This window comes from Anser brachyrhynchus (assembly GCF_964034855.1).
Source record: "Anser brachyrhynchus genome assembly, chromosome: 4".
NCBI lineage: Eukaryota > Metazoa > Chordata > Aves > Anseriformes > Anatidae > Anser > Anser brachyrhynchus.
This window is the reverse complement of record NC_137698.1, coordinates 15099775-15123333: the sequence shown is the minus strand read 5'-3', so window position 1 is coordinate 15123333 and position 23559 is coordinate 15099775. Positions and strand designations below refer to the sequence as shown.

Below are 23559 nucleotides of genomic sequence, written 5' to 3'. Positions count from 1 at the left end.
ATCTGCATATCTGTCTATCTGTAGGTGCACTGTAGACCGATGCACCTTGCCAAACAGCGCACCGTGCACTGACACACTGAGCTGGCACAAGAGGTGCCGTGGGTTTTGTATCACTGGGCTGTAAAGTGCTGGAGACTTGTGGTGCTGATTTTTCATCCCAAAGGCAGAAAGCGCCTTGCAGAGCCACTGGGCAACAGCAATTGAGACTGTCCTTCGTGCTACCTTGCCAGTGCTGGGTGCTTTTGGCTTCCCTTGCTCCCTCTTTCCTATTGCTCCCTCTTTCCCTTGCTCCCTCTTTCCTATTACAGCAGCTCCTACTGGTGAGGGAGCTCAGGATCCGTGGGCATTGCATTGTGCAAGCCATGCTATCAGACACAACTCTTCTGGTTAACTCTTGTGGCGAACAGCTGGTGACTGGTGGCAGCCAGGGAAACTTGGGTCTGTCGGTGTTGCGTTTTCCTGCTTTTGCTCCCTTAAGCATTAAATTGGCTCCTTCACCTCCTAATCTTCAGCTACAGCCTGTTGTTTAATTCTTTTTTTTTTTTTTTTACCAGCCTTGTCCCTTACAGAATCCCAGTGTTACTATGGTGATGCAAGGACCTGTCACAGCATTCACCGATGCTGTAAGGTATACTAAAAGGGTACCGTGGGACACTGTGCTTAAAAATGTGCAAACCAGCAAGGTATTATTGGAAACCCTTTGTTTCCTCCTCCCTAGCTCTCGAGATGGATGCGGTGGCAAGCTGTGATGGTGAGCAGAATGTGCTTCTGGATATTATGTGTTACTACACAAATGATAACAGTGAAATGTGTGGAAGTGGTGGAGTAAGGTACTGCTCAGCGAGAGTTATAGGTATTGGGCTCGGGACCTGCAGCATTTAAAACACAGCACAGCTAAGGAGATGCAGTGCACTTTAGGGATTTAAATCACATTAAATTCAGAGCCCAAGCAATTTTTGAAAACAGTGTGCATCTCCAAATCTCCAAATACGGGCCCCAAACAGTTTTGCTTGCTTTGAGGTGGGAGCTGTAACATTATTCTGTTCTCTGGATGTTAACCTCGCTATGCAAAATGGTATGCAGGTCTCTAACTGGAATGATATTTTCTAGTCTTGTATCTCCCTCCAAACCATCGAGATAATTGCATTCTCTTAATGTGCCTTACCAGCTTGGCTCAGTCAGAGTTGTTAACATATTTTAACAAAATTCCTGCCCACTTCAATTGTGTGCTCTCTCTCCTCCTCCCTCCGAACTGCGCCTTGGCTGCATTAAGAGTTAAACTGGTAGCTCTCCTGGACTTGACATGATAATAAATCTAATAACGTCCTGCTAACAGAGCTAAATACCTCATTTGAGGAAAAATGAAGCAACGTTTTTCCCTGAGCTGTAAAATATGTTGAGTGATTTCATTTCCTTCATACGGAACATTAGGGCTTGGCATAATCCTTGCTCGCTCCGAAAGAGCATGAAAGTTGTCTCCTGCGTGCTAGCTCCAGTTGCCTCGCTGCCAGTTACCTGCCGCACGCTTGGCGCCGCTTGGCCTCCTTCCAGCAAGAGCATGTGTGGTTTTCCCTCTTACTAAAGAGAAAAGAAAACAGGTCTGTTCTGGCATTCGGTCGCAGGCTGTAAAGCGGAAATTAGCATTCAAGACACAGCCACCTCTACCTACAAAGGCCACCTGCACCACTGGTGCTCCGCTTTCAGGCATGTCCCTCAGTCTGCCAGAGTCCGAGTGTGAGACGCGTTATCTGGCCGAGTCAAAAAAATGAGGGATGAATGAAATCTGAGTAGGGACTACAAGGTGCCAAAAGATCAGTTTTAAAAAATCTAGCTGGCTTTCCTTACGTCTCTGTCTGGGAGTCTTTGCTTTTGATGTAGATAAGCTTTCGGTGTGAAGAAGAGAGTCCGTATTTAGGAAGGTTCTCAGGTATTTCGCGACTGTTGTGTCTGAAGTCCCAGAAAAGGAAAGGTTTTTTATGAGCCGATGGGGAAGGACGCTAGTGGAATTTTGCGTGCCTCAAATATTGTCGCCTCTGTCATTTAATTTGTCATCTTCAAACAGCAGAGCAATTAGGAGAGTTTTAGGGTTTAGCTTTTTAGGATTCACTGCACAGAACAGCCCAAATGAAGTTTGGCACTCATTTCTGCTCCCCACAACTCTGTTAGTTACATTGAGTAAACTGACCATGAGCTTTTTACATTGTTTATATAGATACACAGATACAGAAATAGAGAATATAATGTGTTATAATATAGACATAAAAATATCTGTATTATTTCACCTTTCTGTTCGTGGTTTGAAGTCTTTCATTCGTGTAACAAACCCTCTTTATCTGTTTGCTGGCTGCTTTGCAGCATACGGAGACCCGTTTATGGTTCTAGTCCATAGTTTGGAAGCTTTTCATCTAATTCCTGCAAATCAATTACAGTTTCATGGGCTGGAGTGCATTCTTTTACTTCTATTGCAAATAAATACAAGCGTAAACATGCCCAGACCCTCACGTCTGTATGTACGCGTGCGCATCTGTCCAAGTTCTCCTGAACTGCCTTTTGCAGTCCATCCTACACACTCCAAATACAACTAAATCTTGGAGTCAAGCCACCTTTATTCTTCCTGGATGTAATTTACTCAGTTATTTGCTATATATCACAAGCTTCCTTTTCGTATTACCAAGATGAAAACAAATGCATAGCTCTTTGTGTATCTCTAAGTCTTTTATATTGATTATATACGGATCGTTTTGATGCGTTAGATCTGGAGGGACCTAAAATAACGATGCTTTAAGCCATGCTTGGCTTTGGCACTGAATACCTGCTACCTGGCCACGAGCAGGTGGACAGTAAGACGTGCCAAAGGAGGCAGGAGGTTACTTTTGGAGCCGTGTTACTGAGAGAGGTAGCATGCCTTGCAGGTTTCGGTAGAAAAGGTGGGGCTGAGTGGCAGGAAGGAAAGCTTCCAATTTGTGTTGATTATAGCAATTGATAATAATAATAAATTGGTTCTAATTAGCATGGATGCAATCATTTCCCACCTGTAATGACAGAAGATGCCTAGTTCCTCAGAAACACATACTGGAAGCCAAGTGGAGGAGCTGTTTGGTTTACAACTTCACGTCTCGCTGCCTGAAGCAAGGATGTCTGGAAGGTGCTGACTGGTGGCTGAATATGTTAGGAGCTCTTTGCAATCACTCTGCACCCAAATGTCTATGGAAAAATACATCCCTTTGAAGCACAGGGTTTCAAATTTATGGTTCCCCTAGAAAGAAAAATTAGTAACATTTTGCTTTTTAAAAATTGGAATAGTTTCCGTAATTGAGAAAGAAATCCACTATATTTTTCCTTATCTCTTAGCATTATTTACAGCTCTGTGATACCATTTTTATCACTTTACCATGATTAAACCATTTAATTCAGAGTAATTCCACAGAACGTGCTGCAGCAAATATAAAAGCATAGTTATGTAAAATTTTTGGAAGAAAAAGCATGTATGTCTCAAAAAGCTTTGTAGGTATTTTTAATTTCCCCAAAGCACAGGATAAATAATTATACACTTGATAGGTTTTTTTTGAAAGATGGATTTCAATAATACCCCCCCACTTAGTACTTGACAGAAATGCGTGTATTGGTACGATTATCCCAAATGCCCAGGATGCCTTATTTCCAGCAGGAATTAAAGTCAGAGAAACATATATTGAAATTTTGGAGTTTGCACAAGGCTTAGCTCCATACCAGCTCTCCAGCTTCCTGCTTCTCTTGATGGTCCTCCTTAGGGAGTAGGTCCTCTCCTGTCCCACGTGGGACACTCCATCCTCTCTTCCCCTGCTTGCCTTGCTGGGCCCTTTGTGGTTTCTCAGCACTGAGTTTGTCCCTTGCGCAGTGTGTGCCTTTGGGAAGGCAATGCCAAACTCCAACCCCCTGCTTTTCTCTAGGACGTGACTAGGGCTGTTGGGCTGTCCTGGGCGACGAGGGCAGCATGGCAATGGGTACAGGAGGGACCAGTCTGCTCGAAGGTGTTCCTCCAGTTAGTTCCCTGCTCCACTTGTGTTTGAGCCTCTCACTCTGCCATGTTTAGGGATCCCTAATTCCTGTTTGAAATTACTTGGGAGTTAGATCGAGGCCAAAGCAATTTTCCCCCCAAATGTGTGGCAAACCAGGGAGCTGTAAATTCCTATAATTCCACTAGAGGAGACTCTGGCCTTCCGTGAATATCGCCACTTGCTCCTCAGCTGCAGGCTTGAAGAGCAGGGGTCTGCAGATCCGAAGAGCCGGGAGGTCGCTCACTTTTGCATCTGGACGCAGAGTTGTGCTGAAGGGAGCAGGCTCCAATTTTCAGTGAGTTTTCATATTGTACAAAAAGAGTCTTGAATCATAGAATCAGGGAATGTCCTGAGTTGGAAGGGACCCACCAGGATCATCGAGTCCAGCTCCTGGATCCGCACAGGACCACCCAAAACCAAACCACATGTCTGAGAGTGTTGTCCAAATGCTTCTTGAGCTCTGACTGGCTCAGTGCTGGGACCACTTTCCTGGGGAGCCTGTCCCAGTGCCCAACCACCCTCTGGGTGAAGAACCTTTTCCTAACACCCAGCCTGACTCTCCCCTGTCCCAGCTCCACGCTGTTAAGGGATTCTTCTCTCAGAATGAGGAGCTGAGAAAGTATAGAAAAACCCTGCAACCACCAAACCGAGATCTTTTTTTTTTCTCTCCCTATTTCTAAACTCACAGGTGTCATTCATTTAACATTTTCAAATATGACTTTGCCATTATGAGCACTGGCAATTTAAAAGCAAACTGGCTCTCTGCTGTGAGTCCGTATTTTTATATAATTGCGTATCTCAGCGAGCAAAGAGTATAAGGCTTGTCGTGTGGCACTGCACAATCCTTTTCCCCTTGTGTCCCCTCCGAAGGCTGCAAAGCTCGGCTGGACTGAGTGTGCCTAAGTCCTGCCGTGATGCTAGCAGCATTCATTAGAAACCCCAGTGCTGATACACCTTATCATTTATGTTCTTTCTGGGCAGATCACTAAACTGAGGCCCATTGATTTTGACTCAAAGGGTGCAGTGCACCACCTACTTCCCGATATTAAACCATCTTGGCTATATCCCACTGCCGTAGGTTGCTACAATGTCTTTTCTTGTCTTAGGGTTTTTGCTTCTGTTGACAGGCTGTAATTTCTGTTGGCATGCCATAATTCCATTGCTGAGTCCTTTGGTGACAAAGTTATTTTTAAGAGTAGTAAGAGTCTTTACAAAATATCGCAGGAAAGGGATTTATAGAATTTTCATTGCTGTGTTCTCAAGATCTTGCCCCTTCCTGTCCATTCTGCTAAATTTGTTTGGACTTTAGCTTCTTGACCAACTGATGAACTTGGGAGGCACTGGGTTGCCTTCGTAACGATGTACTTGCAGTGCAGACCTCAAATGGTCAGAAGTAGACTGAAAAATGATAGGTTTGTCCTAACAACCTTGGTTTCTTTTTCAAAATAATGGTTCTCTATCTTTGGATCTTATTTTATTTTGTACTTGTGTTTGAATTTTGGTGATATTTGTTTTCACATTTTGTTCCAGAATCCTAAGAAACTTTTTTTTTTTTTTAACAATAGCTGAGATTCTGATATCTGTTTGCTGGGCCATTAAAGAAATCCACAACATTTGCTTGTAGGAAAATCAAAGGTTGACAGCATATCTGCTCCACTGATGTTTCCACAGCTCATATTCCAACGTTCTCTTTTAATGTAGCCCGTGGATGATACACTGCTTTAAATTATTTATATTGCACACTTCATTCCCCAACACTTTTTAGTTCACTTTGAGGTAGAGTCCAGTGAAAGGTCTGGAGAGCCTTTCTGAAAAATCAATAGCTCTGCGATCCAAGCCGTAATAATTAAGCAAGGGTAATTAAACGATCAAGCAGCTAACTTAGTCCGTCTTGACAAAGTGCCCTTTTGTCTTGTAAAGGTGAGGCTGTTAATGCATGCGGGGATGAAGAGTTGCAGCGAGGTGGCCCTTCCTGGAAAGCGTCCCTCCCAGCTGCCGGTGGTGGGGTACCTGCAGACATCCCCATGCAACACGTGGGCTTGCTTAATCTGGATTTGGGCCAGCGGGCAGGTTTGGGTAATGCATTGCCAGCTGAGACAGCGACAGCACTGCAAAATGTGTTTGCAGGCTGCGGTGCAGGATCCGGCCCTGGTGAGGGGCTTGTTGCCGGCTTCAGCTGCTCTCTCTAATTGGGATCACACTGATGGGTTGCAGAAATGATGCTCCCAATAGGCCGGAACGAGCTTTCCTAAGAAAAGCTGGAATCACGTCTCTCAGCATGGTAGTCTGGCTGATGCGAAATAAAAGGTATGTTTGTCAGTTTTGTGTCACGCTTCCTCCCTCGCCTCCCGCTGGGGAGCAGGGCTGATATGATTAGAAGCAGCTCAGGCATGCCTTTTGGATTACCTGCAGCAGTGCTAGCAGTTTTTTTGGTTTCCATTTTTAAAGCTGGGCTTGGTTCCTTCCAGTTCTCCACTTCCATCACTCTTCTGAAGGTTGCTCAGCCTGCTGAATGCACACAGCTCTTGGAGAAATGCTTAAAATAACCCCAGGTTTCTGACTCTGGTCACAAACCGAGGAGCGAAAATATTTAGCGAGAAGTATCTTGGATGTTTAAGCAGCAGACAGCAGTGTTTGCAAATAATCCTAAAAAAATATAAGCAAGGATTGATCTGGAAAGTCAGAATAAGGGTTTCTGTGGGTTGGGAGCCTGGAGAAGTGGAGGAATGGCTGTGATTATTATGATGGCCAGGAGGGGTGCAAGCTGGAGGGGTGAAAATCACAATGATGTTTGCAAATGTGACACAGCACCTTGGCGTTCGTGCACACCGTATATGCTGTGCATGCCTTCAGTATATGGCACGAGAAGTGGGAGAAACGACTCAACAAGTCCCAGGTAGGTGATGTTGCAGTCTGTGGGAAACATACAGGATCCCAAGGCAGGCAAAAGGCCAAATATCTCCATCCCCAAACGCCTCCTCAGGGCCTGGTGGAAGTGGGACTCGAGGGCTCTGCTTTTCTGGTTTCCTTCTGGGGATGTGTTTTCCATGAAGCACTGTGCTCTTTTCTTTTTGCTGCTTCTGAGATGAGAAATCAGAGCTTTTCACTGAAAACAGACCCGTGTGTGTGTGCATGTGAGCATCTGATTAGCTGCGAGGCTGATTTTTTCTCAAGTAAGAGCTTGTAAGGAAATTTTCAACCACCTCTCCACAGCCTAATTTGGGAAACCCGAGCTCTCAGCTCTACAATTTCTCCGACAGTGAGCGCTGCACTTACTCTTTTATGAAAGCCTTGGCTGGGAAACGCATCTTGGATCCAACTTCCCCCAAGTGTGTGTGATCGCCACTGGATGGTACCGCAAGCACTTTGCCAGGTGGCAGCCAAATTCTTTGTGTACCACCTGCCTTTGCCACCGGGGCCACATTCAGGCTTCCCCTTAATTTGTTAAAATGGCTTTGTTAGGGCTTTGTCCTTTGGAAATCCCAGCAGCGTCTGGACCTCCGTTAGCTTTCTTTAGCAGGGTTTGTGGCCCAGAGGGAGGTGTTGGGTGCCTTATTTCCCTTCACAAGCCCTCGTCTGTGCAGCGTGCCGGTTGTCTTTGGCCTGCAATAAAGGAGCTTGTGGTGCAGTGGGCATCTAGTTTAACGCTGCTGGGATTATGATAAATGTTGTGTGATGCTAAATTAGGTCTGCCAAGGATTGATACGACTTTTATCCCGTTTTTTAAATACATATTAAAGTGTCTCTGCTGTAGAGCTGCTTCCTTTGACAGATTTATGGGTGCATTTGGGAATAATGGTGCCGTATGATGATTATAAAACTATATAAAGCGTTCTTTATTGTTCATTACCATTGCTCTGTATTAACTCGTGATTATCTCCTGATGCATTGCAGTTGCAAAATCCAGGCCACGCCATACGAGAGCCTGAACAATCTGATCTCATTTGGAGATGAGGCGGTTTGGGGAGGAATACGCTATCGCTTGGTTTTATGCAGAGGCAACGGGCTGTCTTCTTCCAGCAGCTTCCACAAACACTAGGAACGAGTGCTGGGAGGTTTTTCTATGGGCTGTGGGCGACTCCCGTGCAATGCAAGTTGCAGATATGTGGAGGTGTCCCAGACTCGTTGACAGGGCAGTGGGATTCCTCAGCCTGCTTGGCTCAAAACCCCTTCAGGGACCTGAGCAGTTGTTATAGCCAAAGAAAATGCCCCTCCTACAAGGAGGTGGCGTCAGTGGCACTTCTAAACCTAGCAGGCTTCAGTGACAAACACAATTGCCTTTGTCAGCTCTTATCGTGCTGTATTTTGATATAAAGGTACTTGAAAAAATATGTTAGAACTGCGTTAGGTGGAGCTGAGCTCTTTTGGATGCCTAGCTTCACTGACGAGAATTAAACAGCCAAAACCTCTTGTCCTGAGCACCTCAAAACCTGCAGTTCCTGGCATGAGGCGAATCCCAGAGACGCACATGAAAATAACTTCCGTTGCCTTCAGAAGTCTTGGGATAATGCCATCAGCACCCCAGCTGCTCTTCCTCCCGCTGGTGAACACACATACGTGGAAATTGCCTCCTGATTTTCTGAACATCAAACTCGCATCAATTAAATACCACAGCGTGCTGGGATCACTCTTTCGCTGCTCATGGCTTTTGTTTTTGTGTCAGACATCTGGCTCTGAATGCAGCACCAGTTTGATTTTTTAGCTGCTCGTGTCTTTCTGAGTGACATAACCCCTGTCTCAGATGCCGTCCCCTGAAGTCAGGAGTGCACGTCTGATCCTCGTGGCCATGCGTGCAATGGCAGTCCGATTGCATTTCGTGTGGCTAGTCGATGATAACATTTTATTGAATTGGTGCATAGATTAAATCCCCTCAGCCATGACAATTAAATAGGAAAAAATGTGTATGCCATTTATAGGGATAATATTTAATCAGAAATAGACAAGAACATGAGTCACCAGCTCAGAAACAAACCCAGTCCTGATATAAATTCAATTGAACTTGTTCCAGCTGTTTGCAGCAAAAAAAAGTAGCATTTTTCACAGATGCGACAACAGCAAATGAGCCTGGTTTAATTTGTTCAAAAGCCGAACTTTTAGGGCATTTAAGGACCCCGTGTCACCATTTATTGAAGGTGGCTGGGGAAAACAAATAGGCAGCAGCAAAGGCCAGTCACTTGCTGGGAAGGTGCTGAGCAATGTAGGGCTTGTGGATATGGCACCCAGTGTCCGTGGAGCTGAAACCGCTGCCGGAGGCGTGTGCTTCATGCAGGTGGGGGCCAGGCTGAACTCATTGCACCAAAAGCAGGAGGGAGTTTCTCATTGCATCTTTGCTCCTGTCTTCAGGGTAGCTAAGAATTGCAAGTGAGCATGTGCTAGGACCCCACTAGCAGCATCCCCCAATCCCCAAGATGCCCCCCAAAATCACGGATCATCAATTAATTCCTTTTAAATCTGCTCACTGTGCTCTGCCGCTTCCAAACTTCAGTGATTAAAGTGCCTTGTGGTCCCAAGTACAAAAGTGTAAGTAGGAGCCAATCTTTGTGTCAGCGACCTTAGGACTTTTCCAAAATTAGTATTACGTTAACTTGACAGGGTCTTTTGCCCTCATAAACCCATGTTAAGTGAGGTTAATTATCCCGTCCTTTCATTCTTTACTAACCCATTTCCTCTCACCTGCCCGAACTGATTTTGGCTGACAGGCCTTTGTGTGTCATTCCACTTAACCACTTTAAGACTGGGTCCTGTATTCGTTTTACTCTGGCCCCATGAGACCTGGCTGTATTCCAGGCAGTGCTGAAAAATCAATGCTGATTTTGCTGAGTGCCCCTTGGCCACCTCTTTTTAAAATTCTTGGCTATAAAGTAAGTAAAATTCTGCTCTTAATATGTCTGGCTTGAGTAAATGAACTGGTCCGTCCTGGCTGGGAAAGAGAAACATTAGTTTCACCTGCCTAGACATTTACCTCAACGAATGGCTCAAGGAAGTTCCAGCGTGGATCAGCTAATGACACCAAAATCAGCCACTTTGCTAAAAAGACAGGAAAATGAATTTACGTCCTCAAGGAGACCTTGTGCATCCGCGTACGCCTCAGTAAAGAAGGTACACACACATTTACTCGAAGGAAACACTCAATCACCATGTTCTACAAGCCAGAGCATGAATGGCAATGTATAAAGAAGTGACACGTGGGAGCGCATTGGATACAGCATCACCGCTCCCGGGGCAGTGGCAGTGTGCTGTTATTTACCAGTCCTCTTGGTTTTCTCTGCAGAGATGCATTTCCAAAAAGTGCAAGACGAAAAGATCTAGAGCTATTTAATTTGCTGTTGCCTCAAAGATGGGGAATAAAAAGCCCTAAGTGTTCTTCTGCGAGGGGAAGGTAAGAAAAATCAGCATCCAGCAAGTGGGGAGGGATGTCAGCTGATTCCCTCTCCGGAGAGATATCTGCACCCCAAGATGGGAATGCAGTTTGGGTAGACATGCCTGAGATCCTTTTACACGTGTAGTTTGAGCACTGGTGGTCCCGATGCTGGAGCTGCATAGAGTGCAGTGCTAAGTAACCTGTTAAATAATAGTATTTAAGGCCGTGGGGTTTCTTAGCCTTGCTGCGAATATTATAGTTTGAAAGAATAAAACCTGGATATATGATTTATTTGCAACATTTAGCATGTGCGTCAAAAAAAGAAATGGTCCTTTTTCAGCTTGGGCTCTTTGCATGCCAGCTAAGCTTGTCTCCTGACCTTGAAACCCAAGGAAAATGGGTTTCTGTGGTCATCAATCATTCTTCTGCAAATGAACAGGCCCTCCCGAGTGCTAGGACAGCAGCAGGACGGGCAATATTCTCCGGGCTGTAAGACTGGCACGTTTATTGTGTGAGAGGGAAATAAAAGGTAGGCCGGCAGCCGAATGATGCCTGCAATAAGCGAAATAAAACAGAGAAGATTTTGGTGGGGCTGGCTCTGGCGAAGCCAGAGTTAGGAAGTGCCCTGGTAAGCAATTGTGCAGCAGTGAGCTGCCAGTGCTGTTCGTCTTCATTCAGTTCAGTTCATCCTGTTCCTTCACCTTTCCCACAGCACAATGCAGGTGTTTCAGTGATGAGATCTGCTCGGCATCGCCTTGCCTCCTCCGCATCCTCCCCACTGGACCACGGGGCGCTCAGAGTGACAGCAGGCTGGAAGGTGACGTGCAGGGGAAAGCCAACCACACTCATCTTTCTTGGCCAAGAAGTCCACTAAGGTGTGCCTTTTCCTAATGACTTTTCTTACGACTTTGTCGTTATCCCAAAAGTCAGCAGAGTCTCATCTAAACGTAATGCTAGGGGAAAACTGTAGCAAATCAGGTCCCTTCTACAGCAGTTTTGTGACGAGCTCAGTTATAGCCAAGCTACAGCTTTGCAGCAGGTGCTCAAAATACTATAGGTGTAGCTGTTGTGAAAGAACAGGCCTCAGCTGACGGTGAACAATACATTATTTTCTCCTGTAATGCTAGCAGCAGATTTCAGAGAGCGGGGCTGCTCTCTCTAGAAAAAAAAGGGAAAAGGCAACACAAAGCCAAGCAGCAGACAGGGCAATGTCGGTTCCCGGCTGAGGGCACGTAGGTCGCGTTTAAGACGTCAAGGGGAACTTGGGAGATTTATGTTCAAGCCTCTCCACAAGCCACTTTCTGCGTGTCCATGAACAGGTCCTTTAACCTTCCTGTGTTTCAGTGACCTGTTTGTAAACTGTGGATATTTTTGCTTAATTGGAGCTCGCTGATGCCAACAGATTTCTTTGCTGTGACCTCAGCAGGCATTGCTCATATCCTCAGGCTGTGGGCTCTTCAGGAAGGATTATATATATACATATATTTGACTTACATGTACCCTGTATGTTTTTGTACAGCATCTTGCACAGCACTGTCACAGTGCTACCACGTGGGCTCTTTATGTGCTACCAGAGAACACCTTCCAGTGTGTAAAATACAAAGATATCACTTTTCCTCTATTCTCTCTCTGTCGTTTACTTTTACTGGGAAACTGAAGAGTGAATTGGTTCGTAGCATGTGTGTCTGCACATGTGCATGCACATGGAGCATCACGGTCAGAAATTGGGGAGCCCTTAAGTTCCCTCTGTTAGCAGGACAGACATTAGGAGACACAGAAATGTTTGTGCTGGGCAGGCATTCCCTCACAGCCTGTGCTAAATCCCAGGCAAGGGAATGATAATGTGTGCTTGCTTGAAAAGTCCGTGCATGCTTATGAAATGAACTGTTAGAATGGTCTTTTATCCCTGTCTGGAAGATAAAAGCTTTGCTCTTGTTGTTGGAGAAGGCCTGATTGGAAATGAGGTAGGAGCTTTTCTTTTTTCTCTTCCTTCTGCCTCTGTGTGTGTGTGTGAGAGTTGCTATGGTGAACAAAGGGTAGGAAGAACTCTGATTTTCCCCCACAAAATTGTAATCTCTTTCCTCTCGACACTGCCTATTTTCTGAGATACATATATGCATGTATATATATTTATCTGAAATAAATATATGCATGCTGACACTCAGACACACGAGTGTTTCCAGTGTTTCCAATTTAAGCAAAGCAATCTTGGGAGGACTGAATGAATCAGAAAAGACTTTGGGCGTGTAGGCATTTTAATAGCAAAATGAAAATACATCCCCCCTCTGGCAGCAAGGTGCACGTGGAGGTGCAGCAGAAAGGTGTATGAAGGGGTGTAGGGAAGGTGTTGTAGGAAACATTGCATCTTCGGCCACTGCAAGCATAAAAATGAGCAGGGATGCCTCTTCTATTTACAAAGCCACATTCGTTTGCTTGCTGTTAAAATAGACACAGAACGGTATGATCTCAATGCAGGAGGTTATAGTAAGGACAAAAGCAGGTTTTGGCCTCAAGTAAACATTGCCACAGCCAAATTTCTTTTGGGGTTTAAGCCGTGGACTGTGGCACGTTCTTCCCTATGCGGTGAGCTTGGGGAAACATCTCACCCAGCAGCAGGGTTGGGGAGATGCTTCACAAACTAAACTCATAAATGGAGCTGCCGAGAAGTTTTTGCAGCTGCAGGTGGTTTCCACTGGAGGCTGAAAAGGGGAAGGTGAAGCATTGCAGTGGCATTTCAAAATTGCCTTTTGAAATGACTTTCTGGCTCAGTCTGCATCTTTTCAAACAGCATGATTTGACTGTATCGAGTCAGAGCTGACATAATGTCATTATGAATAAATTGCCACCAGATATACCAGATAAATATGGTTAATATAAGGAACCCCTGCACACTTCTCTCCAGTGCTTGGCTTATTCTCTTTCTGGATAGGGTACACGTCCAATCACCCCATTTCTTTTCAGGAGTCAAGACTTCAGGAAGCGTATTAAAAACCAAAACATTGGAGTGCCTGGCACTTTTGAGTGAAGTATTCAAACATGGGTATGTCTGGTTCAAAATATGTCAGGCACTTGCTAAAAAACTAATGTTCTCCAGCACTTTCAGACATAGTTGACCCTGCTCTGTATGGAGAGTCTGGTCGGCAAAGTCCTTTGGTCCGTATTATCCTAGTATGTCTTAATCATGAAACACAACAAGGGTAACTGCTCCCAGTGGTAGTTAAATGTTACTGCTATGATCTTTGTTCTATGGCTCTGTGGCTTTATTATTTTACAAAGGTCAGAGTTAGTTCAGCAATTTTCTTGCCTTTATTCCAGTAAAAACCTTACCATATCTGTTTGGTCCTTGCAGTTTATTATTTGGAGCCTGGTGTCTGCTGTTGAAAGCTTAATGGAAATCCTGAGAAATATTGTTTCCCACCTATCTGTCTGAGTTTACTACTTAAAACAGTTTTGAGTAATTTCTTAGCCTGCTCTGTCCCTAATTACAGCTTTACCCAAGTATAACTTGGAGTCAAACTAAACCCTGAGGAGCTCTGCTGGTGCCCAGCTTCCTTTTGCATTTAAAGTTAAGCACAACAGGGGTAGGAGCCTCCCTTGGTTCTGCAACCATCTCAAATCATATTTTCTCAAATCGTATTTGGTTCATTCAGCCCGGGGCTTTGGAAAGGTGCTGGGACTAATCTTGTCTCAGTCATAGCCTCAGCATCCTGGGAGCAAATGGCTGACTCTGCCAGGCGCTGAGGTCTGCACCTGGCAAGGACACAACCCTTTTGTAAAGGCTGCCGTGGGATAATTGCCGCTGTCGAATGCAGCCTACTGAAATCTGTGGTGACAGAGACCTGAGAAGTGCTCGGGTGCCGAAGCAGCTCTCTCTTCCCCTCTTCGCTATGCCAGGCTATGCTTTGCCACCCTGAGTCTTAGCAGCGTTTTCAAAATTAGCTTTCACCTTCTGGGTGCCTTGCTTCCATCTAATGAGCATGGCAGCTTCTTCATCGAACATCAGTGCCGGGTGCCTACTCAGCTAATTTGATTGCATTTTATGCATTAATCAAAACCCTCCATTATCTGACCTTGCCTAGGGCATAATGAAGTTGAGCGCTGGTCTCTGCTTCTCTTCTGACGACAAGGTGGGACGTTCCCATGAAGGTCACAGTCCCACATTCCCTGTGGCCCTGCCTGTGACCTATATTGCTTGGGATTCGTTTGCCCTCCATGCTATTCACAAAAGCACTGTGGCTTTTCCTTTTCACCCGCAGGGATCAGGCTCTGATATTTTGTTTCTCACCCCTTCTTTTAGGTCATCAGGTGAAACTCAAACCCTGTGGAAAGCAAACATCCGTTGGAAACTGAGAGAGTACATTTATTCAAAGGTAGGCTTGCTTCCTCATTTGTGAAATTAAAAATGCTGGAAAGTGGGCTGCAAGTTGTTATCTAGCTTCTAGTAAGGCAGCTAGATAACCTTTGTAAGATGCAAACTCCAGAAAGTACTTTGGAAAATGATGACAGACAGCAATTAATTGAACAATTAGTAAGGTATCGATTCACAATGTCTTAAAATTTCCGTTGCCATTGAACCAGCCAATTACTTCTCTTGGCAGAAGTAATGTTTGGTTCAACGTTTCCATTAAGCATACAGCCTTCACCCTGTTCTATCAATCACCCAAGCTTGGCCCTCAACCATCTCTTGCCTGACAAAAAATACACAAGCGCAGTCCTTCAGCCTTTCCACATTCATCCCTCTGCCATACAGGGTTTCGGTGGCTTTATCATGGCAGCAGTCAACATGGACAGAGGCGGTACCTTTATATAAGACCTCACCAAGGGCAGAGACCACCAGAAGCGTAAGGATGCTGTGTGGACAACTGTGTGTTAATCACATAAAAAATCCACCATTAAAAGTGCTGTTGTGAAAGAAGTTCCATATCCACATCTGCATCCACACATACACCTAGAAAATGCTTTTCTAACCTCTCCTTCTGCTTGTGCCTGGATGATCTTGCCTTAACCTAGGTGTCCAAAATAGTTGAGATGAATTATGTCCTGAAGGCAGCTGCTTTGGGTTCCTTGGCTATGAAAGGAGGTTCCTGTAGCACATCCATCGCTGCTGGCACCATGGATCTTTGAAGTTAGTTGAAATTCCCTCTGTGCCTGTCTGTTTGTCTCGTGTTTTCACCCATGACAGTCAACGGTAGGTTTTGGGGTCCCAAGATTCCCATAATTGTCCATTTTTGTAATTCCTAGCTGGGAGGGCAAGGGTAAGTTCAGTGACCTGCCTAAAGCCACGTCATGGCTGAAACCTGAACTGTGCCCACCTTCCCGGTCTGTGTAAATAAGGCTGGGCTTGGCAAAGGCTGGGGAAACCTCAGTGGACTTGGGGAAAGCTTTGACCTTGGGGAAAGCTTTGATCTTGGGCAGCTGGATTTGGAGTCCCAAAAGCTCCCCACTCAAGTCAGGGAAAACTGCTTCGTTCACACGTTTGGCTCTGAGCTGATGAATCACTGGGTGCAAATCCTTTCTGTAACCTGTTTGTGTCCCCCTCCTCTTGGTCTTAGTCTTTCTGTCTGACTAGAGAGGAGCAGATCCTTTTCACGCTAACACTATAGGGCCTTGTGTGTCTGTTGGAGCTGCTACTGAAATGTAAATATTAATTATGTAAAGAACGCATTAAAAATGCTATTAAAGCTGCAGATGGGGCAGAGTGAAGGACAAACAGTGCAGCTTTTGAACGTCTCTGGGATGGAGACAAAACTTTTGAATGCCTTTGAGAAAAGAGATTGTGTCAAAGTGTCCTTTCTCCTTTTTAAACAAAACAGATTCTTCTTTAATTCCCTTTGCTTTCTGTTTCTATTTCTGGAGCAGGCAGGTGGCCCTGCCCCCGGATAATTTCACCAAAAAGGAATCATTGTTTGTTGAGGTGGATGACATCTGATGCAATTCCAGCTTTGGCAAAATGTGGTATTTGGGGCTTTTCTTTTTTTTTCCCAAGGCAAAGTGAACCCTGGTGGTTTTGTCCAATCCCCTCCAATATGAAAGCTGTAAAAGCAAAGCCATGTCCCAGATCCCTCCTTCAGACAGCCCTGTCATACATCGTATGACATGTACAAGCTGTGGTAGCCTTACTGTGGCCATACCAATGTCTCATCTGCTGTGTCTGTCTGTCCTGGCTTTTGCCAAACACACCAACCTCCCTCTCTCTCTGCTGCCCCAATCTGTCCATTCCTACCTCCTAAATTTCCCAAGTGTTCAAGGCTCGCAGCTGTCCAGACAGCACATCATATTGTAAGGTCATGCTGCCTGGCTCCTTATACTCAGGCAAGGGCCCCACAATTTGCTTCTGGCCTTTGCTTCCATCCCATTTTCTCCTCATCCCGCAGGCAGAAGCCTTTGCTCCCTCCTCTGCTCCCAAAGGGGCCCTAACAGCTCAGGAACTATAGCAGAATAAGGGCAGCGGAAATTCCGCGGTGTGCAATGGCACAGCTGGCTTGATAGGCCGAGGACAGCTATTGATCTTTGAGAGCTCACCCTGTAGCACCGCCGAGATCGTCAGCACCTCTGCAATTAGCTGCTGATCGGGGTGAGCAAAGACTGGCAGAATGAAACCCGTGATTTCTTCTGTGCAGATAAGCCACAGGTGGTTTCTTTTTCTTTTCTTTTCTTTCTTTTTTTTTCTTTCAGTTCCATAATCTCCTTTCCAGCAGCGTAATTCTGTGCTGCCTTTGAAGGTCTGCGTGTTTTTCAGTCAGTTTTTTCTTTTCTGGTTCCTGGTTGGCACTTTGCAGTTGAGCAGTGTTCCCAGGGGACAAATTTTAAGAGGGTTTGTGAGAGGGAGAAATAGAGATGTCTGAAAACTGACAGCATCCTGGCACAGATGGAATTAAAATATTTCCCTTTCGTGGGAATGCAAGATGTCAATGCAAGACTGACATCCAAGCATAACCTGGAAATTGAGACCTTATTAGCACTTCTCTGAATAGGTGTGATGGGGTGTATCCCTCTCAAGCACAGACGTATTTATTCATCTGTGTGGCTCTAGGTGGTTTGTGTGTGCCACTGACTGGTTCAAATCCAGGTCCATCTCGTTACCTACACACAGGACCCCATGTGATGTCATATCGTGATTGCTACTTCACCAAGGAACATCTTCCCCACTGTTTTACACTTCCCTGCTTGAATTCAATCTCAGAATGGATTCCTATTTTGACCCCTTGAAGAAAGAAGTGAGATTTCTATACAATAATGAAAGCAAAAAAAAAAAAAAAAAAAAAAAAAAACAAACAACCCGGCCTGTTTGTTCACAGGAAAAGAAAAATTAAACATCCCCTTTCACTATTTGAATTTGTTTATTTTTCTGATAATTCTTTATGTTTCTTCTGACTTTAAAAAAATATTCCACAGGCTTAATGTATCTGGTCCAAGGCCTAGGCTAGGGGAAAGGCAAGCTGCAGGGCTGAAAACAGAGAGCAGTTAGTGATGCTTTTCGACGTAATAAGGACAAATAATGTGGGTATTTTGCACACAGACAAGTCGTGGAAAAATGGATTGAGGTTCCTCACATGAAAAGAGAAGAGTTGTCATGCCGAGGGACTGACGCATGCTACATCTGAGGCAGGATGCCCTCACTTTGCTGGTTTGTACAATTTTCTGCTGGGATCCTGCTTGTTGGCTCCCATCTACCTTGAGCTTCCTCCGCTGTTGCCTGTCTTGTCGAGCACAAAGCAGTTCCATCGTGTGCCCTTCAGCAAAAGGTGGATCCTCCTCTGAGGGATTTTAGCATCTTCAATCAGCAGAAGCTTGGAGGAGAAGAGGCACAGGGAGGCAGTGCCGTGTCAGCCAGCAGGTCAGCAATGCAGCCAGGCACGCCGTTCAGGTCTCATCTCCCCTCCCGTGCTGTCTTCACAGGGCAGCAGGGCCACTGATAAAACCAATTTGGGAAATTAAGCTGTTAAATATAAATGTGATTTGGCTTTAACGGCAGTGGGAAGCTGGGGAACGGGTCAGGTCTGAGAGGACTGTGTGCAGCTACGTTTGGAAATAAATTGTTTCTATGTAACGGAAATGATGGGAGATTGCAAATAGGAAAAAAAAAAACAAACACTAAACCCACCAAAAATATTACAGCAAAACTCTGTATGAGCGCACACAGAGCCTGCTGGTTTGCCTTTTCATGCAGACTGTGCTTTATGCAAATAAAATTTAAAAAAAAAAGCAGCAAATCACCTTGGAGAGAATGAGCAACTAATGCACATTGAATATAAAAATCCACATGAGTTTTTTTTCGGTTTCAGAAGTTAGCAAAGGTCATTGAATCCTTTTAAAATTAATTCCCTTTTTAAAAATCCCAATTCTCCTGGATGCCATCGAAGTGATTCTTCCCAATGACCACAGATACAATCTGGGAGCCAAATGCTGTACCGTGCATCTGTCTGAGCTGCAAGTCGCTGGCTGAGGAGCTTGTTCTTGCTCCCTCCCTGCACTTACTGCTTGTGTTTCGTGGGGCTGGCTCCTTCCCCATTATCTTTGGTAAGAACGGCTCTGAGTGAATAGCACAGGTCCCGTCCCCAGCTTAATTGCTGAGCAAAACGTATCTTTCTTAAATATGGGGTGGAAACTAGATTTTTGTTCCCCTTCCAAAGAAATGCCTGTAAATGCAACTTCTCCTCCCACTGACACTGTCTTTGGACTAAGTGGTTCGTTTGGCTGCAGGTTTCTCTGTACTGCAGGATGAGCCCTTTCTGCATAAAGCGAAGCCAGGGTCTCTTGCTATCGGCTGGCAATGCAGCCTGCCCCCTCCACACATCTCCGTCCCCTTGCTGGGCAAACTGCCCCACAGTTCTTCTCGTAACCCGGACAGGGGGTAGCGGCAAGGGCAGAGTATATCTGAGGGTTTAAAAGTACATCCCCCCCCCCCCCCCCCCCCCCCAAGTCAGGTGGTTTCTTTTTCTGCTGACTTTTGTTCCCTTTGAGTGCGCTGATTTTCAAGCTTCTCTGCATAGCCCAGAGGACTGATTGCATTTGGGATTCTTGTGTGATCAGGTGAGTCCAGGAGCTGGTGTTTTAAGGAAGACAACAAATATTGCGAGAGTCATGAGAGCAGGGGCAGGAGTTGGTTTAGATCTCTTCCCAGCAAAATTGATACAAATTTCCATATGAAAAGAGAGAAGCCACTGCTGAGAGCTTTGTGGGGTGTACGAGATACTGGATTATGCATCTTGTTTCATTTAGCATTGTCACTTACAGGGTAAGTAAATTCTGGTCCTGTTCTAGCCTTGATAAAACTAAATTTCTTCATTTATGTCTTTCACTCGGTGATAAGAAAGGATTCCTGTGGAGCAAAATCAACGGCCAAAAGAACGGAAAGGTCTGTGCATCAAAAAAAGCCACCATCCACTCTAAAAGAGGGTGAAGCCGCTATCACCATCTGCAGGTGTGCTCCAAAGGAGAGCCACCTCTCTGTTAAAAACACTGCATCTCTTATTTTATTCCAGAAACGGCCAGCTTCGGCTACCTCAGCCTCAACTTGGAGCATTTTACAAAGTGCTTGGCCTGTTTATAAGTCCCTCAAGTTCAGTCCACGAAGATGAAAAGACCTAAACATGCCAGTCACTTTGAAATATTAGGCCAATTTACACAGTCAGGAACTTAACAGTAAAATGAGGGAGTGTGTGCTCACTCTGTTTCTCTTCCTGCCAAATTTTATTTCTTCTTGGTTGTGGCTTTTAAAAATAATTCCATCACCCCTGTAAATTGTATTCATTCTGTGTCCTTAACCGTGTTCTCTAGCTTTTCCTCACTCTTAGATAGCAGGCTGATGATGTGACCTGCATATTTGACATAACATCAATGAAGAAATAATGAATTGAGACCTTCTTCAGTGATAAAGCCCATTTTTTAGGATGGACAATTGGAACGTGTCGGCTCTGATTGCTACATCAGGCAATAGCAGGTGCTTTGTCATCTCTCACTTTTATTTTCAGTAGCATTCTCCTCTGTCTTACGTGATTGTTTGTCTTGTGTTGGTAAATTCCCATCTGCACCCAAAATGAGTTTTCATCGCTGTATCGATGGATGGATACAGTCAGTCTCTGTCCACTTAGTCTTTGTCTATGTCTGCTCCCATGTTTTTTTGTGTTGCAAATTTAGGAAGGGCTCTGTTTACAAAAAATGCCTTTGTCATCATGTTCATGCATGTCATTTTGTCAATATTTTTTACTTCTAGAGTGATGTTACATTTACCAAAATAGAAAAGATTTTCATCAGAATAAGGAAGGTGTTCTTAAGTAATCTCAGGATTTCTACAGTGTCGTGGGTCTCTTCAGCCCATTTTATGTATTTTAAGAAAGATGTTAGTAAGAACATTTTGATGCAAAACCAATTGGATTTCCCTGAAAGTCAGTCTTTTCAAGTTGTTGTGTTAAAATGATGCAGCATCATTGGGCCTGATTCTTCACGTATAAAAGCAGTGAGATCCTCACAAGCTTTGTGGATGCTTTTGGTCCCTCGGTCCAAATCCATATAGCTACCTATGTAGTGTTTCATGATACCGAGCTCCCTGCGAGGAGACGGAATCAGCAGTTACCCATGTCTTTTCATTCCTTTTCAGGCAGAAAGAGCCCGTGAGAGTACTTAGCAGGGAACAGCCCTTGTGCACTCAAATGACTGTGCAAGGATGCAATTGCCGGAGGACGTCTGGCACAGCTCCCGGGCTTGTGCATGATTACATAGCTGTCCGTCATGGAGCCTGAGAGATCCCTGCCTGATGGTGGGTGTTCTGATCCTGCTAAGTTTTACTTATATAACCTCTTCCAAAATAGCTTTCACCTTGAAGACACTGCATAGCAGGGCTGAAATGCAAGAGGGGAGTATGAGAAAGAAAAATAAATGATATCTATCTCCCCAGGAAAAGCACAGTAGTTTAACTTTTAGTCTATAACACGCACCACAAGCAAATGCCATTTCAGTATATCAGAGGCAGATTTGCCTTTTGCTCAGTTTTATCACTTTTGGAAAACTTTGCTTTCCGCTAGCCTTTCAAAACACCATGTTTTAACAGCATTATTGTAGGGAGCACTACTAGTCGCAGAACTTGAGAGGTGCGTGTGTATATACCTCTTATCTCCATGCCACAAATCCAGACCCTTTATCCACAGGCTACTTTAAGCCACTGTCAGGACTAACTCCCCCAAACGTTTTCAAGTTCTTTGGCTTCACTGTGTGTAAGTGTCTTCCATGACCTCTGCTCCCCTAATACTGTTCATGTCTGTGCAACTCCTCTCTGCAAGGGTCCAATCCAGACTACCGTTCCCATTCACCTACCTTTCTAATGTAGGAAACTTTATTTTTTTTTTTCTAACCAGTTGATAATAAACCATAGAAAGAGTGATTTCTTCCCTCTGGTATCTGGTTACTAACTCTCTAGTAACTACTAAGTGCTGTGATATTAAGTGACCGTTCTTTAGGATGTTTAATTATCCCCCAAAAGGCCCCAAAGTGTTCCTAATGGATCCTCTGGCTCGTGACACACATTACTGTTAGTCCCCTTCGCTTCTGGTTTTCATTCCAGTAACATCAGAAAACGGCACAGGTCCTGCAAACAGGGGAGTTTCTCGCGGCATGTTCTCAGCCTTCTGTTCCCAATCCCAAAGATTTTTGTAGGTCACTGGCAGCGAGTCATTGTGAACAGGTCTCTTCTGGGGCTTGCTTTGCAGTACACTGAAACCGCAGGTGCCTTTCCCTTCTCCTGTGCCATGGGAAATTGGGTTATTGTTTCAAAGCCCTTTTTGCCTGTGTCTGTTTCAGGTGGTTTGACTATTTACCCAAGTCCATGCACATTTTACTGCCCTGCCTGCCTCTGCAGCGAAGGAGCAAGTCCATGTCAATGACACGCTACTGACAAAGACTTTTCTCCTTGGAGCAGCCCAGTCTCTTGAGCAGGCATGTCCTTTGGTCTCATAAAAAAAATACAGAGAAAAGACTGATTTAAATGCAGCAGCAAGCAGGTGTCAGGGAAAGTTGCTCACGAAAGCCACGTGCCTTTTCCGAACAGCCTTGGGTGAAGACGGTCGCTTGTCTTGAAGCTGTTTGATTTCAATTTCATTTTTACATCTGTATGAATTTTAATTGCTGTAGCTTGAAATACATCTATTCTGATTCCAGGTTACACATTGTGTCTGGTGAAAAATGGGGACGGTAACTTCCCAGGGAACGGCCAGTGTTTCAGACCAACTGCTCTGCTGAAGCCTTGGCTGCCAGCTGTATTTCAGAGCTGCACTGTTGCTTTTTATAAGCCATGGAATACAGTTTGTAAGAGCAATCATCATCCCAAATTGGTCATTACCAAAGTTAATGACCTGTTTATTAGAACATCAACCTTGGCTTTGCCTCATGCTGTTAATTAACAAATCTGTCATTAACTGCTGGTAGCCATGAAGTTGTGCATGTGTGTGTTGTGGGGGAAGAGGATGGGGATGCTTCACTAGCTGTGGCACATTTAAGGTGGTATCACTGCAAGTTCACATTCCTACATGGTTCTTGCGCCCTGCGTTATTCCACTATGGTTGTTTGTGAATTTGGTAGATCCCTTTTGGGACCTGCTTTGTTCTCTGGTTTAAACAGATTCTGCACCACTTTCTGCAGGTTCTCATGTACTCCCTAGTCTCCATATACTGAGCTCAGTGAATGGCAGCACTGAACCGAGTTTATCCCCATCTTAGGATCTTGCCACCTTTGCTCATATCCCTCTGAGCTTTCTCTTCTCCATGCTGAAGAAGTCCAGGGTTTTCGTTCCTCTGGCTAAAATCTTGCTCCGGTCCTGCTCCATCCCACTTACACCCTCATTGTCCTTACTTCGCGCCTCTCTGTTGCTTGTTCCTGCTCTTCCCTGGCAGCGACTGGGCTCTGCATGTGCCATTTCTACCCTCACTATTGAAATTGCTCCTCCTGAACCCAACCCAAACCCGATCCCTAATCTGCGTTCAGGGCCAGGGAGGAGGAATGGAGGAACCTGGGGGGGGGGGGGGGGGGGGGGGCGGGATGAGTGCATCCAGAGTGCAAATGAGCCTTGGTGGTTGTCCCTGATATACAGGTGTGGATGGCAGTGCCTCTTCCCCATACACAGTAGGCTTTCATGGAGCATGTCTCAGTAGTACACTCCTGAGAAGGATC

General features: G+C 45.0%; 1 long non-coding RNA gene across 1 annotated transcript in view; it reads left to right on the top strand.

The window, feature by feature from the left end:
* LOC308193895 overlaps window positions 1-23559 on the top strand; it is a 57235-nt gene that overhangs the window by 16637 nt on the left and 17039 nt on the right. Inside the window, exons 5-7 of the long non-coding RNA XR_013950038.1 lie at window positions 10309-10416; window positions 11111-11273; window positions 14696-14768. This is a non-coding gene — a long non-coding RNA (uncharacterized lncRNA). The remainder of the gene's footprint in view (window positions 1-10308; window positions 10417-11110; window positions 11274-14695; window positions 14769-23559) is intronic.